The sequence below is a fragment of the Triticum aestivum genome, chromosome 3D (genome assembly GCF_018294505.1).
Source record: "Triticum aestivum cultivar Chinese Spring chromosome 3D, IWGSC CS RefSeq v2.1, whole genome shotgun sequence".
Classification (NCBI taxonomy): domain Eukaryota; kingdom Viridiplantae; phylum Streptophyta; class Magnoliopsida; order Poales; family Poaceae; genus Triticum; species Triticum aestivum.
In genome coordinates this window covers 247895839-247901387 of record NC_057802.1, presented here as the reverse complement: position 1 = coordinate 247901387, position 5549 = coordinate 247895839, and positions in this window count along the sequence as shown.

Sequence of the window (5549 nt, the reverse complement as noted above, 5' to 3'; positions counted from 1 at the left end):
GGCAAGGGTCTTGCCGGGGCCTTGTGAGCGCCCCCGGCAAGAGCCTTGTTGGGGCCTGGCGGGTGTCTTTGGCAAGGTGCCTTGCCGGGGCCTCGTGGGCATCCTCGGCAAGGAGCCTTGCGGTTGTCTTGTCTTCTGGTCCTCATCTAGGATTTGTAGGCTCTCTGTCTTCACAAAGATCTGCATGCCACCATGCAGGCACTTCCCGAGCCTTGGTTCCAATGCTGTTGATGGTGTCGGAACTCTCAGGCTCGAGGGTGGTTGCGATGTTGCCGTTGGGCGAGCTGTCCCGGCAAGGTTCTTGTCGGGGTTGTGTAGGCCGCCCCAGCAAGGGTCTTGCCGGGGGTAAGCCCATATAATCGCTCTGTCTTCTGTGCCTTTGGTTGGAGCGTTGCTCTGGTAGCCTTGTGCTTCTGCTTTCCTCCTTTGCCCTGCTAAGTGTGGTCGTAGGCGTGGCTCTGACTGCCCGTGCACAAGTAAAGGGGTACAAAGGAGAGCCCCTACTTTTGTACACCGACAGGAGCCCCCGGGTTGGGCCACACATAAGCGCGACGCGTTGTTGGGCTAGGCCCAGAACAGTGTGCGGGCACGCGGGGCTGAGTTTTTACCGCAGTAACTCTTTTGTTGGTTGTGCTTCCCCATGACCCATGTTGAATGCGCAACGTGGGGTTTGTGCATGACGTGGAGGTCATGTGCGGAGTTACCGCAGCACGCTTGCGTCACTCCGTGGTTTCAATAGTAAAGGGGCGGTCCGCGTTCTGCTCTCAAAAATAGAGGGAGCTGCAGAGGCGCGACTCACTAAGTAGACTTGGGTCGTGGCCATCATGGCGCCCGTGCCCTATGATCACGGGGCGCAAAACGGCTGCTCCACTGGCCATCTGAGTCCTGGCTCGCTCGCCATGTGTCCTGCATGCGTCGGGGAGGGCAGGCGGTGGACACAGAAGGCATGGGCTTTAATACTGGGGCGGGGCGTCGGGCATCGCTGATTGGGCAGTGGGTCGGTCCTGTTTCCTCGCGCCTCCAGCGGTTGGATTGGCTGATTGGGGCGGTCGCGCCCGGGCTCGTTTGGCCTCGTCCCTTTATATATAAGGGGAGAAGGACAGCGTCTTCTCGCACCCATCTTCTCTCAGTCCAATCCCTTTCCTTCCCTTCGTCATGGCGAGAGGGCGTGGTCGTGGTCGTGCCCCTGGGGAGCTGACTAGGTCTTCCTCACGCCAGAGGGTGGCGGCGGTCAAAGAAGAGCTGGACGCCCAAGGTGAAGGCCACGCTAGAGGCAGAGGCGCCGGCCGGGGCCGCGGTCGTCGAGGTGGCCGAGGCAGAGGCCGGCGCGGACGGGGGACACCCGCGTCATCACCATCTCTGTCGCCATCTCCTCTGCCATCTCCTCCTGCCTCATCGAGCGGTCATGTTGGGGATTCGGCGTTGGAATTTATCGTGCAACTGCGCGGGCCGCCGCGCAGCCGTCTTCCTCTTCCCGAAGCATTTGCGAGGGTGCTGGAGATCGACCATCCACCGAGGCTAAGGCTTCACATGGAGGGGTGTTGCCATGGCGACATGCGGGTGAACACAGGGTTCCCCGCCCCTCATGTGATGCTTCTTTGTCGGGGCTGGAAAACCTTCAAACGTGCCCATTGCTTAATGGATGGGCACGTCCTCTACTTCAAGCTAGCGGAGAGCGACCTACTCTCCGTCAAGGTCTTCGGGTGCTCGGGACACAGACTAGGGTGTTGTGCTAAGAGCTCGACCGATGGTGAAAGCTCCTCTTCAGGCGAGAGCGACGAGGAGGACAGCGACAACGACGACGAGGGTAGCGGGCGAGGGGATGACGGGTCCGACTAGGCGTCGGACACATCGTCCCTGGGCGATGCCGGCAGCACCATCATCTGCATCGCCAGCTCCTTGAACTTCTCGGGGTCGCCTCCTTGGGCAGTTGGCGTGGGAAGGCCGGGGAAGATGAAGAAGGCGGGTGGTGGGCCGTCAAATCGGAGTATGCGGGCACCGACGCCTTCGTCACGTATTGGCGGCCCGCTGCCTCATCATTCGCGCTCTTCTCCCTGCACCATCATCACCAGACCTCTTCTGGACCACCGCCGGGATGTTCTTTTGGTGTCTTCTGCTGCTCGTACCTTGCCTAGGCGCTCCTTTTGCCCTTCTGCCATCTTGTTCCGTTTCCTGAGGAGAGGGACAAGAAAGGGATTACGGGCATCTTATCTCTTTTTAGTTTTTAAGCTTACAGGCCTTAGTAAGATTTAAACCTTGTAACCCCCCTGCTCATGTATGCATTCTGTATAAATTGTACTTGTTATCAACGTATTAATGAAGACAAGGGTGTTTGCAGGGTTTCTTTTGCGAGTGGGCGAGGCCCGCACCAAGGAACGAGTCCTCGTTATCTTAAGATAAACATTGTGACCTGGCAACAGACCCTGCCGTCTTCCTGCCCCATAGCTCGACTACACTCACGCTCTTGGCGGAGGTAGGGGCCAAGTAGGATTGGGCCCTTCGCCCGTTCCTTTCCCACCGTGCTACGACCAAGTCCCGGCCCAAAGTAAAGTTTTTGGACACGGGGAAGAGGGAACATGATGATATAAGGGTGAGCGAAGTCTCGTACGTTCAAGTTTAATACGGAAGTAAGGAGTGGGGAATGAAAGACTTATCTGATTTTGCAGCCCCCGGCAATCTTGGCTTGCCGTGGTCGGATCTTTGGGTCTGCAGCCCTCGGCAACCTTGGCTTGCCGGGGTCGGGGCACCGGCCTGTTCTCTTTCTTCCAAATAGCTCAGCAGAAATATTCATGCGCCCTGCGAACCAAAAAGGATGGGAAAGAACAGAGAGACACGCACCCGACCTCTAGGCTAGGGGTTAGTCGCCGCTAAGAACTATCAACCCTAACCGAGGGAGAGACTCAACCTAGCATGCATGCTAAAACTTAGGGCGCCAGCGCTTCATCTATTTATGCTCAAGGTCTGCGTCTGGCTTTGTACAAAGGATTACATGCCTTGCCGACAAGGCTTGTACAAAAAGGTGGTCTGCCGGGGGGGCCGGCAACCGCGCCTTATGGGTAAAACTTGCAAAGATGTTCGATGTTCCAGGAATTGCTTACTGGAATACCATCTTCGGTCTCCAGGCAGACTGTGCCGGGCCTGGTGACTCATATTACCCGATAAGGGCCTTCCCACTTCGGCGTCAACTTGTTGGAATTCTTGGACGACTGAACGCGCCGAAGAACAAGGTCACCTTGATCAAAGCTTCGGGCATGAACCTTGCGGCTATGGTAGCGACGCAAGGCTTGCTGGTAGCGTGCTACTCGCACAGCCGCCCGAAGACGATCTTCCTCAAGGAGCGTTGCGTCATCTTGCCGCAATTACTCTTGCTCAAGCTCATCATAAGCGAGCACTTGGGGTGACCCGTATGTGAGTTCCATGGGGAGAACTGCTTCTGCCCCGTAAACGAGGGAGAAAGGTGTCTGGCCGGTGGCTCGATTTGGTGTCGTCCTGGTTGACCAAAGAACCGCCGGCAATTCATTAATCTAGCGCCTTCCGCACTTGTGTAGCCTGTGAAAAGTCCTTGTCCAGAGGCCTCACAATACTTCAGCATTTGCCCTCTCAGCTTGGCCGTTGCTTCGTGTGTGTGCAACAGAAGCAAAACAGACCTTGTTGCCGAGGTCTTGAATGTATTGCATGAAGGTGCGGCTCGTGAACTGCGTGCCGTTGTCGGTGATGACTCTGTTTGGTACACCAAAACAACAGATTAGTCCCTTGAAGAACATGACGGCTGATTGTGCCGTTACCTTTCTCACTGCTTCCACCTCTGGCCACTTTGTGAACTTGTCGATTGCAATGTACAAGTACTCAAAGCCCCCGACAGCACGGGGGAAGGGGCCCAGTATGTCGAGCCCCCAGACCAAGAATGGCCAGGAGAGAGGAATTGTTTGGAGAGCTTGAGCTAGTTGATGAAGCTTCTTTGAATGGAACTGACACGCTTCACACTTGGTTACTAGTGCCATTGCATCCTGGAGGGTAGTGGGCCAGAAGAAACCTTGTCGGAATACCTTGCCGGGAAGGGTCCTCGACCCTATGTGGGAGCCACATATGCCTCCATGTATCTCTGCCAACAGCTCCAGTCCTTCCTCCCGGGGGATGCACTTCAATTTCACACCGTTTGATCTTTTTCTGTACAAAACGTCGCCGACGAACTGATACATGGCAGACCGACAGGCTACTTTCTCCGCTTCTTCCTGCTCCTCAGGGAGTTCCCCGGTTTGGAGAAATCAAACAGTATGCCGCGCCCATGCCGGAGCCTGGGGCTCGATGGCAAGGACCAAAGGCATCTCTTCTGCCATGGGGGCGGCTGTCTCCGTGGCTATGGCTTGGCGCCCTGCTGGAGTCTGTCCCCCCACGGCAGGCTTAGTGTCCCCGGCAACATCCTTGCCGGCGGCTCCTAGGAGCTCGGCGGGAAAGTACTTGCCGGGTCCTGATTTCCTCTGCTTGTTCCGCTCTGTCGATGGTTCGGCGGATGGTTGAGTTAATCGAAGCACAAAGGTACCTGGCTCCACAGGCAGTTTGTGGGCAGCGCGTTTCGACAAGTAGTCGGCGATGCCGTTCTCCACTCGGGGAACATGCTCCGCTTGTATACCGTCAAAGCGCTCCTCCAGCTTCCTCACTTCATCTACGTAGGCCTCCATCAATGGGCTGTGGTAGTCTTTGTTAACCTGCTTGACGACAAGCTGTGAATCACCCCTGACGATGAGCTTCTTGATTCCGAGGTCTGCCGCGATCCTGAGACCAGCAAGCAACCCCTCGTATTCGGTAGTGTTGTTCATTGACATCTCCCTAGGAAAGTGCATCTGGATTACATACTTGAGGTGTTCTCCGGTGGGTGTGACGAGCAGCACACCAGCACCGGCACCTTGCAGCGAGAAAGCCCCATCAAAGTACATAATCCAGTCACGACTTGTTTCCTTGCTGGGGAGAGTGGTCTCCTGGATCTCTTCGTTGGGCGTTGAGGTCCATTCCGCAACGAACTCTGCCAAGACTCTACTCTGGATTGTCGAAGTGCTTTCAAACTTCAACCCAAAACTCGACAATTCCAAGGCCCATTCCACAATTCTCCTGGTTGCGTCTGGGTTATGCAATATCCGTTGCAATGGGAGGCGGGTGACGACGGTGATCTCGTGTGCTTGGAAGTAATGACGCAGCTTCCTCGAGGCCATAAGGAGGCCGAAGAGCAATTTCTGCACACCGGGGTACCTTGATCTAGCCCCCTGCAAGAGGGAGTTGACAAAGTAGACCGGGTGCTACATCATCTTCTTCTTCTGCACTACTTCATTTGGTCACGTTGCTTCTGCTCTGGTGGCGGCAGATCCTATCGGGCGCTCCGCCTCGCCACTGGTCAACCCTGCCGCAGCTATCACCTCCGCATTGACCTCCCTCTATGCCACCAGCGCAGCACTGACCACTTGATTTGTTGCCGCTAGATACAGCAGCAATGGCTCTTGTGGTTTAGGCACAACCAGTATTGGCGTAGAGGAGAGGTATTCCTTCAAATCCTGCAG